Source organism: Pagrus major, chromosome 22, assembly GCF_040436345.1.
Source record: "Pagrus major chromosome 22, Pma_NU_1.0".
Taxonomy (NCBI): Eukaryota; Metazoa; Chordata; class Actinopteri; order Spariformes; family Sparidae; genus Pagrus; species Pagrus major.
The window spans coordinates 28,327,434-28,341,319 of NC_133236.1; positions in this window are offsets into that span (position 1 = coordinate 28,327,434).

Consider the following 13,886-nt stretch of genomic DNA (forward strand, 5'->3'; position numbering starts at 1 on the left):
CGGTCACTCACTGAACCGGTCCTCGTACTTAACGCTGCATCCTGGTGCAACTGTCTCACTGGAAAAACTCACCAGAATCATCAAACATGCAGCTAAGATCACCGGCGCCGCTCAAATCCAAACTTTCAGAACCTTTACAGCGGTGCAGTTTGCATCACATCCCCTTCAGCACTGATTTCAGCTGCTCCCTTCAGGCAGACGCTTCAGAGTTACTCTATCCAAAAGCAGAACTTACAAGAACTCTTTCATTCCTCTTTTAACGCAGCTTTGCACACGTGCTTTTAACTGTCGTGTGATTTTTATGAGAGTCTCATGGGTGTGATGTTTTATCTCATGTTGTTCGAGCCCTAACCAAAGGTAGTTACTGTCACTGTGTGATAGACAATAAAGTTTCTTGGATCTTGAATCCAGCCCAACCAAAAAACTTTGGAAACCACTGCTCCAGGCTGTTTTGTTCAAACTATCATAAAAAAAAAAACAACAAAGCTCGATTCATGTTTTAGAGGAAAGACAAAAATATTTCTCATATATTCACGTGTTTAACATGAAATGTTTATTTAGTAGCACAATGGGTATTGTGATCATGTTGGCTAAAAAGCGATGACGCTGTGAAATGTCGCCACATGCGATCATTTCCCTCTTTGTTTGTTTGCTTTTTGAAGAATATTTCTACTTTCATTAAATTAAAGCTTCAGAGTAGGTTTGGAGCCGTTCATTCATCTGTTACAGTCCTTTTATACAAGTCAGTGCTTTATAGTTGAAAAAGAAACAGATGAAGACCAGAAACAGATGTCTTGAAATGCAGATAAAAGACATTCAGAGAGTAATTAGATGGTAAACAGAAGTAGTAAAAAAAAAACTCTATTATTTCATTTTGAAAGAAATAAAGAAAACACAGTTATTAAACACATACATGCTGCAGTGAGTGTCCCGGCCCTGCACAGTCGCCAGCGTCCGACCACCGCCTTGATGTGATCAGGGCCGTACAGCTGTGGACAGCTGTTGAAAACCTCAGCCTCGGCGCTTGAACGACAATCTGTGTTTATCTTCTTCCCCCCCCACCTCCAACTAATTAACTAAGCCCTGAAACACCAGAACACCACGGTCCCCTGAACCTTTTTTCTCTCTGACAGCTTCTCCCTGCAGCTGATTTATTATTGCATGATTTCAAATTAGGGCTGAGTGGAGAACGTCTCACAACAATTTACACTCACATGACCTGAGACACTTATTAATTATTAGATTTTAATTAGAGACCATTACATTGTGGTGCATTTTAATATACATCATATGGAGGGATATAATTTGAAACCCCTTGCTTGTTTATTTAACCCTGAATCAAAGTAAAGAGGAGATCATTACTGTTATCTTTATTAACGTTTTTTTTTATTTAAGGAGTTGCTCAAAACAGACAGAAACACTCTGGGGAGGAAGATGGAGGCTGTTCATTTTGGCTTTTACTTCTATACTCCCGTGTCTTCCGCTTTCAGATTAAACGGCGTGCCAATCTTTATTCCTCGCGGAAAGTTTTAATTGCCTGGGAAGCAAAGAGACATTTTTTCGTTTTGCAGCGTGGCAGACAGCAGACAGCATACAGCGTAATGGATGTTTGAAAGGCGTGCATTATCTATTTCAGCCCTCCCCCCTCTTGTCTTTTTCAGTGTGCAAAAAAAACCCCTCCGGTGCATGAGGCAGGAATTTTGGATAAATCCAGATTATATCAGAAGCCAGGTGAAACAGCTCACAAAACAGACAAGCTAAAAATATAATTATAGCGTCAGACGCCGCTAAGCTAGTGTTTGATCCTGTGCCATACTGATGCCATTCCTTGTCTCTTTCCTATCAAGTGTCGTTATTTAATATTCTTATCCGGCGCCTTCATATACGTTTCTTTCCTCTGGTTAATTCATCATCATCAGTTTTTTTTCCAGGTGATTCCTTCTAGTAACAATCACAGTATTAGCCTTGGCGAGCTCTGCTGTAACTTAATGCCTGACGGTATTCAAGCCTGGCAAGTGTTCATCTGCTCTTATTTTGGAATATTGCTCACGAGTTGAAATAAAACTCCTCGCCGCCACATGCCCCGCGGATACACAGATGCAGAAGAAGCTGCTGGATTTTTATTATTGTTATTATTATTATTATTGTTGCCATCAGGTGTCCACAGCGGGAGCACTTTATCTTTTGTTTACAGGATCCTCCGGAGCTGCTCACCATGTCGTGAAAAACAGAAATTCGATTTTCGCTAAATAGCATTTTTGCCCCATATGGTTCTGCTGAGGCAGTAGCCCCTTTAAAACAATCTGCGGTTCCATCTGGTCACTGTGGTTTTTGCCCCTTGCCAGTTTGCCCCCCCCCCCCCCCATTTGCTTTCACTTACTGCCGCAGCATGCCGCCCCAGTTACAGAGGATAGTCTAACAATACATCCTGAGGGCGTCTCTAGGTGGGACGCCTACACGAGAATCGCTGCTCCTCTCTTCCTTGTTCAGCATTTAAGTCCCACGAAGGAGAAAGAGGCTTCGTAGGAAGAAGGAGAGTCAGCGAGAGGGGAGGAAAAGTGGCGGGGATGAGTTTGGTGTGAGCAATAATGTAAGGGCGTATCGATTCGGAGGGATCTGCTTTCATTGCTCATCCCTCACCGAGCAGCAGATCACTCTTCCTCTCTCTCGCTCAGGTGGCGAGGGCCCAACCCTGGCGCCTGCCACCCTGCCCAGATTAATTGAAGCATGCTGTTGTAAATGAATCACATATGGCTAATATCTCCCCCGACTTCCCCCCTCTCTCTCCGGCGCACGCGAGCATCACCTATCCTCGCTCGAGCTCTATTTTCAGGACCAGACCACCTCGCTCACGTCTCTCTTTCCCCCCCCTGATTTTTAAAGGAAGTACAGCTCAACACAAAAGAGAGAAAGAGAGAGAAGAAAGTGTAAATGTAGCCAAGGTCAGGTGCTCATCGCTTTGAGTTCACTGTAAAATTCATGACTTTCCCCTTTTGGTTTTTTCATTTGTCTCCTTCCACAGTCCACCCTCTTTTGCTCTTAACTTGGCACAAAGCAGATTAATTGCGGTGTCGTACAAAAGGTAGGGGAAAAAAAGCTGGCGCACCTGTCCCTGATGCCACCGAGCATTAAGATGAATGCGTCATAGCTTTGGTCTTTATTAGTTATTTATAAGACCCACTGCCCAGAATAACAGCACTAAAACAAAAGGGACAGAGTGGAACAGTCACCGCTGGTGTTTTTTGGCAGGGAAGTAAAATGAAAGAGTGATAAATGTTGAGCGAAATGACATCGACAACAATGTCCTGCTCTCCCCGACAGCTCGGTGTCAACACAGCGTGGTTGCCATGTAAACAACATGCACAGCGGAGGCAGCGTGAGCGACCCTCAGGAGGAAGGTGTGTTCGTCTTCACACATCTTGGCAAATGTTGTTGTAACCCTGTGGTGGTTTAATGGTTTTTGCATTTATTTCCCCTTGTTCTTTTTATGGACAAGATATATGTGTAAAGCAATAAAACATTTTACATAAAACATTAGATTTTTTATATTAAATTAATAAATACAAAAACAAAGAGTCATAAAATGTTTGTAGACCGTCCCTCGTTATGAGAACGAGGCGGTCGTTGTCCACAACTGTTCTTATGTTGCTTTGTTGAATCAGTTTTTGGTAACAACATGCAGATTATTCTCCATATTTTTATTGAAAACATCTGAAAATCATACCGATACAATAATTGGATTCATGACAATATTCAGTTTCAAAGAATTAGCCCGCAATTTTAAATCATTATGTAAGATCTTGGAAATGGAAATAAGTCAAACAAGACTAAGAGGCTGCAGTCACGCTCGCAGCTCTGTGAGGCTGTGCTCACACATGCTAAATGCAAACAACTGACAATACCAACGTTCTAATGTTAAAGGTACAATATCATGCTTAACCATGTTCAGTTTAGTGTGTCAGCATGCTGATATTTGCTACAGTCACCAGTGTTCATTCATCCTGAGGGAAACATGAATGTGTGCAACTCATCCAACAGTTGTTCAGATATTTTGGTCCGGACCAGAGCGGTGGACCAAAAACAACAGGCCGACATTGTCATCCACGTTCGTATGAGCAGTAAAAATAGGATTATCTATAAAAAACTCCACCATAAATTGGTACGAGCTAACTTCCTGGATGTAACCCACCTGACAAGTTAAGGTTATCAGAATTCAAAGAGTGTCTTAGGCTGTCGGAGCAGCTCGGATGTGCGTGGTTGGAGTGCAAGTAAAACCAGACTAAATTGTACTACTAGTTCAACGAGACGACTCCATATCATATCGACTGATGTCATAAATGTGCGTTGGGGCGTTTTTGACCTTCCAGCGGAAAGTAGTCAGCCGGACATCTTGTAGACACGTCATGGCGATGTGTCCTAACTGTCCAAGTGTAAAGAGAGCTCACCTCAACAGTTGAGAAGACCATTAAAGTAAGAGCTGAGCTGACTTTGTAGCACTCGTGGAATTATTTTCTTAGTTTTTTTGGCTGTACAACACAGGAGGCTTTACTGTACATCTGAAGCGACTCAGGATGTCTGATAGCTAACAAAGCCACAGTGCCCCGTTGGTCCCGTCTTATCATCACATTGATCAGGGGTGTATTCACTCACTTGGCAGAGCCCCTGATTGCATGGTTAGAAAATCCAAGTGGTTGATGTATCGGGTTTGATATGAATATAATGCGGTTTGCCCATGGGGACAATTCCATTTGTAAGACCGACCCCCTTTTTCTTGTCCGAACCCCTTTGGATTGTCACTTTGCATTTACTTTACGAGGTAAAGCTTTTAAACAATCGTCATAATGGAAAGCATGCTTTGGTGGTGACACCGCAATGATCTATATCAAAGCCATCTGGAGTATAAAAGGTCCCCCGCTTGTCTTTAAACAGCGTGTTCGGGCTCTTTAAAACCCGTTTCTTGAATTTCCACATTACATCCTGTGTTGAGGGGGCAAGTCAGTGAATCAGCTCATGCAAATGTTCTATGCGATTGCACTTCAAACGGCTTCGGGGATGATGACTTTAAATTTAGATGCAGTAAACTAAACCCTTGTCTATCATTGTGGTTGTGTTCATCCCCGAACGCCCTCACATTTCCTGATCTATCTACAAAAACAGATGTTAACAACACCGCGGCGTGTGCGTGCCTTACTTTCGAATGCAGCGACCTGTTTTTTATTAAATGCAGTCTTGATGTATGTAATTCTCACGCTAAATGCAGTGTTTTCGAGGGCTCCCAGCGTGCACTGCCCACACGCATTTGTCACACCGAGCCACTCGCTCGACCCGCTGTTGTGATTAATTGTGCGGTTCTGCACAGATTTACTACGATAGGCCCCGCTGTCAAAGAAGGAGTGTGCGGCCTGGCTCCACAACATCCACCGTGCTGTGTGCAGCGCTTCAACAAACAGACGGGAGGCAGGAGCGTGCACGCGCTGGAAACGGTGAGGGTTTTTGTAGGTGTTCATTCCACACACACACTGAACCTCTTTGTTCTCCCACCGACCTTCATCCAGACACTTTTATTTGACAACGAGGTGTGCCCCGCAACAGCCGATTGGAGCTGATGTCCCTATGCAGCAGCCAGGGGTGGTGATTATGACTGTCATAAAACAGCCTTGGCTCCATCTCCTTGGTGTATAAGAGGGGGAAAACAATAGCTGGCACATGTGCTGAAAAAAAAAAAAAAAGAAGACCAAGGGGATGGCAGAAATTCCCCCTCCTGTTATTTAAAACTGCTAAGAGCTAGCAGGTATTTCTCATGACTATCTGCTTTCCCCTGGGTGTCGGGTATCTTCGGGGAGAGTCTCGAAATGCCTCAGAAAGGTAGTCGGAATGCAGAGACTGCACATGGAAGCATTTTAGACGACTGCAGAGCAGGCGGCCGCTGGAGAGATGTAAGACGAAACATTGCTCAACGTCCTCTTCAATGTATCTCTTAGAAAAGAGAGTGTTAACACATGTTCAGTTCCCTGGCTATCTAACCCAGTGTGTGTGTGTGAATGTGTGTGTGTGTGTGTGTGTGAACGTGTGTGTGGGGTTGCAGAATAGTAACTGCCATGTCATAGCGGGGGTTGTGTAGAAATACGCCCCTGGGACTTCAGCGCTGGCTTCGGTCCAGCTCGACTGATACGTTAACAAGAAGAACTTGTTCTTATCAATGGGGTGCTTTATTCCTGCTGTACACACACACACACACACACACACACACACACACACCCAAACATCAACAGACACACAGACGACAGACAGACACAGGAATGAAAACATCAAATATCCCAATAAACTCACACACACACACACACACACACACACACACATACAATTGACTGGCAGGCAAACACACACACGAATGCAAATACGAACACACACAGCGACCAATAAGCCCACAGTCAAACAGACAAACACATGAGCCAGAGAGCAATAAACACACACACACACACACACACACACACACACACAGATGGACAGAGGACACACAAACACACACAGCCCACGCGGTACAAAAGCAGTGCTGACATCAGGAATGCTCCTTCCAGATTCTCATCGCAGCACCTCACACACTCCCACACACACACACACACACACACACAGCCCGCTTGTTATTATTTCTAGTAAGAGGAAACTGACTCTTTCAACCAGGAGGAAATTATGCACAGAAATACAGGACAGCAGAGAGAGAGAGAGAGATGTGGGAGATTTGTGTGTGTTTGTTTAAGTGTAGGAGCGTCCCCGGTGGGTGGGCACACGGACCCCCGCCACCCAAAACCTCCAGGACTTACAGGATGACTTGTCAAACATCGGGCAGTTCTGTTATTTCACTGTGTTGTATGCCTTCACTTCCTCACATACAGACAGTCCTGACGGGAAAAGACTAATGTGATATTTTCTGTGACGTAACGAGGCGATGGCTGCCGACATGCACACGGCACAGAAGAATCTGTTTTTTTTTTCCTTCTTGCCGCTGATCCCAGAGCTCTTATTGATACTAAAGCTAGACTATCGATCCGTCCGCCCCCCTAGATTTCACACACTAAATCACAGAGAATGGGCCGTCTTGCTTGTTAGCGCAGCTTTAATCCCAGCACCTGTTGAGATGACAGCAGCTTGAGTGGCATTGATCGACAACACTTGTGAACCCCCGTCCACCATCAGGACGACTAATGGTCTCCCTCTAGAGATCCTTGTGACTGTCATAAAGTGCTATCACCGGAAGAAGGAAAAGAAGAAGGAGGAAAAGAAGAAGAAGAAGAAGAAGAAGAATTCCTGTATTCCCAGATTCAGTCCCACGATGGCCAAGGCAAGGTTTCTTCTTTCTTCTGTTTTATTGGTGTTTGGCAAACAAGTGGTTTTGTGTTTGGGTTCATGACCTCTGTTTCTTCTGCTCTGTTTATTACGTTGCCTCTTCTATGATCTTCCATCAGAACTATGCTTTGTGTCGACTAGTTTATTCACTCCAAACCACTTTATGGAAATGCATCTCATTACAATTTTTCTTCTTTTTTTGCAACATTTCAAAAGTCTGCTTGAAATTTGCTCGAACTATCAGATGGAATCACATACTCAGATGCACATATCTGACTGTTCATAGGTCGTCAAAAGGTGGATGAGGGGAGCAGGTGAAAGGAAGAGAGGACGGAGTCTGAGACCACCGATCCTGATTGTTGATGGCAGTAATAGCGGTAAAAGCAGGAAGAGATGAGAGCTCTGTCACCTCCTCGGCTGCTGCTCTTTGCTGACTCTGTGGTGAAGCCGAGTGAACAAAGTGCAGCGCCTGGCCCTTCCCCTGCTAATCTCTCAACATGGCCTACATAAATGAAAAGGCTTTTTGACAGAATTTAATTACAAACAGCATTAGGTACTTGTCTCTCCCTCTTCTATGTCTTGTCTTTCTCCACTGCAGACCTCTCACACTTCATCCTGCAGGGCAATGAACAGCCTTCCACTCATGCAAACAAAGAGCTGTCTTTTTCTTTTTTTTCTTCCTTCTAACTTGGACTGCTGTGCACATATTATACATAAACACATATCCAGTATGTGTGTAAAAAAAATACAGCTCCCAAGGACAAGTGGTGCATTACTCACACTCTCTGCACATGGCTAAACAAAAGAGTACAGGTCTGTGTGGAGGCACAGTGTTAAAACCAGCCCTCCCCCCACACCACCACCACCACCACCACCACCACCAACATGACATTATTGCCGGAGAAATCTAAAAAAGCTCAGCGGTGTGTTTGTTTGCCGCCGTCAGAAGCTTTAGCTGCTCATGAAGTCACAGGATCCTGTTGTCTTCAGCAGTCTATTAAAAGCAGCACGCAGGACATTAAAACATAACTGCTCCTACTGACACACTCCATCATGTTCAAACAACACATGTACTGTATCTTTTCCCCCTCGTGATCACGCAGGCCGCTATCGTGTTCAACGAGGACCACTTTCACTTCTGCCGGTGCTGAGCACTTTTTACGATGCACAGTTTCAGTAACTCTGGCGATCACACGCCCTTTCTGCATATTCCACTTCCAGTTCTATTGTTGCAACATGGATGTGGGTTTTGATATTATTGTAAGTGCAGTTATTGTGGTCACGTGTGGACATGTGTTACTGTAAATGATGTATGAAAGCAGACATTCCTCGCTACAATAACAGCTTCTGAGAGGGAGCCGTGTTTCTGGGATTTAAAACCCAACTTCAGAGTTTTTTTTACAGAAGGAAATGCAGCGGTGTGCGCGTCTGCTCGACACTCTCCACAAAAGATGTGTCAACGTCTGGCCCTCGGCGGCAGCGAAGCAGAGAAACTAAAAAAGGACTGATCACAGAAGTGAACTCCTCTCTCTCCTGTCAAGGCTGCTGTTTTTCATTCATGTTAGAGCTACATTAAGTAGAAATCAAGTTTTTGGTTCTGTGTCCGTGAGGAAACATCATTCAGGTGACGATGACACCTTCTTCACCAGCTCTGTTTAAGTTTACTGGTGATATTGTCATGGCGACAAACTATTGACTTATTAATTAGTCACATCATGATTTGTTCAAATGTCCCACGCAACACATTTATATGTCACAGTCAGTGTATAGCATAACTTAGATTAAGGTACAAATCTAAGACCATAGTTGGTATTATTACACACCTGGGTATTGTTAATTATTAGCATTATCAGTTCCAGTAATCTCATTACTTTTCACAGTAATGGTTTTTGTGTATATGAACCATTCAGGGTTCAGCTTCTTGTCCAGCTCACAGGGAGTAAGAGGGATCTCGTCTGGGTCACGTCAGCTCGATGCGGGGACTGAAGGTGGGGAAGTCAGCTGGCGTCAGCCAACAAAAAAAGACAGAAGGAGTAACTTTTGATATGAGAAAGATTTTTTTTTGTTTGTTTCATAAATTGAGGAATAAGCTGGGTTTGTTGTGAGTCGGCTGGTGTGTGAGGTAATGACTCCGGGCTATGCTAACATTAGCTGCCTGCACTCACCAGACTTCTTGTTAAAATGTCTAGTTTTTTGTTTCTATATGTTAAATACAGTCAGTGCACCTTGGACATATTACATTAACGTCAACTAATTTGCTGATTAATTAGTAAAGTAATGTAGTTATGCTGCTTTTTTAAATAAATAATGTGTAATTAGGGTAAAAGAAATGATTTTCAGGTATCTTCCCTCAGATCTGTCAAACCTATAATTCATTTCAGACAACTTTAAGTACTTCTTTTGCAGAGGTACAGGACATTATCAGTCCTGACAAACATATTAGATCTAATTTATTAGGTTTTGTGTATTGTAATGAGGGGTTTCCTGTTTCAGTCAGCTTCCTCTCGGGTAATGCAGAATCGTCTTGAGGAATATGAAATTATATAGAAGAAATACTTAAAGACTGAAGAGACTTATTCAAGGAAGCAAAGCGGTGCACGTCGATGGTGGTTTAATATCTGTGAGAACATCTGCAGATGTTGCCGATGGTTATTATTCTGGGTCATGTTTCTTTTTAAAAATAAGCTTAAGACATTATTCCAACAGTATGAATAGTTTGCAATTACAGTTGTGTTCAGGGACCTGTAGTCCTGGGACTGACTGAGGCTATGTAAGGCAAAAAAAAAAAACACACAAAAAAAAAAACAAACAAGAAAAATCTAATTTGTTGACCTGATGTGGGTTTAAGCACGCTTTCAATCCAAGTTCTCCGCTCCGTAGTTATTTAAGGCTCCTCTGAAGGCGACTTGTCTCTCCCCCCTAATGTCTGCAGTGCTTATGGGAAAAACTCCCCAAACTTTATTCTCCCTTGAAACAGTTTAGTGATCTCTGCGGCAGAGTCAATAAATAGGACCACATAACATTTTTTTCCCCGGCGCTCCCTCCCTCGCTCGCTCGCTTCGGCTCCCGTCTTCCGTGCACGATCCAATTTCAGCCAGACGGAGGTGATCCTTCCTCGGGGCTCGTTTCAGCTGGAGGCCGCCGGGCCGTTTTAACACGGCGGAGTGAGAGTGAGGGATTTCTAATGACTCTGCACTCTGATAGACTTCCAGTGGTGCCCAAGGCCTCTCGCCAAGGACCTTCCAACTCGACACAACTACTCATCAAGCAGTCACATAATTCTGGGAGTTTAGGCAGAGAGGGTTGGGGGGTGGGGGGGGCCTCCAAGTCCAGGAAGCCCGGCCGTGACGAGTGTTAGCAGATGCTGATTTGTTGCTTCTTTTCACGGAGACAATTTGAGTGAAAAAGGAGAAAAGTCTCACTCGACTTCCACCAAAAACTGTGACGTTAAGACGAGTGTATATTTATCTTTACAGGAACATATTTAACAAAACCTCTGGACGTCCTGAGGGAGAGATTTGAAGGAAAAACACCTCTAAGAAGTTTTACCTTGTTAATGCAAATATATCCCATGTATAATGAGCACCTTGTCAAAAATATTAATGGTCCCCTATAGGTGAGTAATTAGTGGTGGAGCTGTCCTCAGGTATTCAGTAACCTGAAAGCTTTCTGATTCAGTGGAATAAAGCGAGGCGGATGTGTTGAGTTAGGAACCATCTTAAACTTTTTTATGAATCATCAGCATTTATAATAATCCTGTAACAGAACAGAGACATTTACTGCGATTTAAAACCCTTTTCTGTGTATAAATCCAATAATCTTCCTCGTTATAGAAAGTTTTTCTGTTGATCTTTTTCTTCATTGTCTTCAGTTTTCTTCTATTCTTGAATTTGCCAGCGAGGTTAACACAGCAGAAGTTTCCACTGATTAATATTATTTTCTTCTGCTTTGGTTTAAGTCTGGTTCGGTCTCAGCTGTCACATTCATGTTGGACCGCGGTTTGGCAGCGACGACGCTGCCTGTCAGGACATCGACTGTTTGAAGGGTTTGATTGAATTTTAAAAATAATAATCCTTATTTTTGTTGTTGTAGTTTTATTTTAGTAATGTCTTTGAAGACACGCCGCCTGTTTTCCCTCCAATACCTCAGAGATCACTTGTCAATCAATCAAATATGTTCGGTCTTTGTTCCTGTTTCTGGCTTTACAGGGTTTTTTTCTACCAGTTTCTTCTGATCGTGACAAACATGCTGCTGCAAACTTAGTTACTGTATTTACTACATCTTGTTTAACTTGAATTTCTTACGTTTATCTTACCCTTTATATTGTGTAACTGAACACTACAGTACTTTGTGGTAAAGTGTTATTTTGGAGCAGAACTGCTGCAAGAAATCAAGTCAGTTCAGTGTTAATAACCTTCACCAGTCGAAAGACAATTATGAAGAGCAGTTGAAGCTGTGATAATCTTTATCAGTGTTACTGCAGGTGTTATTTTTTCATTATCTTTACATTGCATCTGCTCGTATTGCTCACGTTTTAAACTCTCCAAACTCTTTCAGGCTCAGGAGAGTCTTCCTCAGCCTTTCCCCCACTCGCACGACCTTCACTGTTTATACACAACACAGTTGCTTCAGCTTCTCTTTCTTTTTACATTCAGAGACATTTCAACTGACATCGATCTGTTTATATACACTTGAACTGACGTGAATTTCTTCCAGGACTCTCACTTCAACCGCTGCCTCCAGCCCCATCCATCACTTACCCCTGTTTTAAACCCTTTCCAGTGCTTCAGCCGAATGTTTAAATCCTTTCAGCTCTTTTACTTGATCTGACTTCAGCTTTACTCACGGCTTATCATTTAAAATCACTTCAGGTTCATTCAGTGCTACACTTCAGCTGAAGCTTCAGCCTCTCTCTCGTCCATTTACATTTCTACAGCTGTGAGTAAATGCATTGCAACTTTTTTAGTATTTTAGTGATTTAAATCGTTTTAACTCGTTTTACATTTTCTATTTTTTTACTTCAACAGTTACATACTTCATTTTCATAACGGATTATTTTCTTGATTAATCAATTTGTCTTTTTGTCTATAAAACGTCAGCAAAAAAGCAACAAAATGCCCGTCACAGTTCTCCAAGCCAAATATGTATTTAACCCAAAAAATCAACTTCACCCAAAAAAAATCAACTTTATATATAACTGTTATTACTGTTTGTTTGACCGCGCAGTTTTAATTTCTACTAGCACTGGGCAATATGGTCCTCAAATAACACACGATTATATCTCGATATTTTAAAATGTCCTCAAAATCTCTTCATAAACACGAGGACTGGGCAACAAAAAAAAATTAAAAATATTTTTGACCATCATATCATGATAACAATATAATATTGATATATCTCCCAGCCAATTACATCAGAGAATGCTGCAAAATTAACAGCACATGTCACAGATTCTTACTTTAACATTAATTAAACACTACGAGCCTCAGAGGTCACGGCGATGCCACTTCGGGCCACACGTCTGAGGGCGACTGTGGACCTGAAGCAGCAGAAAAATGAGAGAGATTAACACAAAGGTCAGTCGCACCATCTCTCCTTTAACCTGCATCAATTCTGAAACTGGTTACACTTGCAGGCCTATTACTGTCGCTGCAGGAGAATTGGGTTGCAAAGTGGCGATGCAAGGCCACAAACCTCATCCACGTGTCCCTGAGTGAGCCTTAGGTATTAGGATGCAGCGGGTGGAGGGGGGGGAAGGAGAGCACTTAACCTCTATTGTCTAACCTCACAATCGTTTGGTCATATTTCCCTGTCGCGGTCATGTGCCCGGGCTGATCTCCACTTCCTTCAGCAAATCAGTGTGTGTCAAAGACAAAACATAACACCGCGGGCACGCAGAGACACACACACACACACACACACACACACACACACACTCAGACAGAATGTCATTGCAGCGTGGGTTCATCACCTCCATCAAGAATGCTGCAGCTCATCCCTTCAGGAAGGGGGAGTGAAGACACACACTCCCACACAGCTACAGTTTCTTACTTCTCAACATGTGCATGTCTTAGCAGCGCTCTTCCCTCGACAGTCGCCTCCTTTGACATTTAACCAAAGCAAAACAAATTCCACTCATGAGTGCATTACAATAGACAAGAATAAATGTGTAAGACTACACCCGGAGCAATCAGAGTGTAAAAAGCCCCCCTGGTAATAAGAAAAGGAGGACGGGAGGCAGCAGAACGACGCTCGCTCGCTGACTGACTGGTGATATTTGTGCCTGTAAATGAGGCCGTTTTGTTTCGAATAATGATGCGGCTTCACCCAGTTTACTGGCTAATTTAAAAAAAAGGGGGACCGTTCCCAAGTATGGCCCAGTGCAAATTGAGTGGTTTTATTCCTCGTCTGAGCTTTTGGTTTTTAAAGAAACGGCCTCGCTAAACCGCTGTTGCTTTTACACGTCTGGGTCCATTTATGTGAGCGGTCCCTGTTGTATAATTTCTCCCCTGTGTTAGCCGACAGTACAGCTCCCTGTTCAC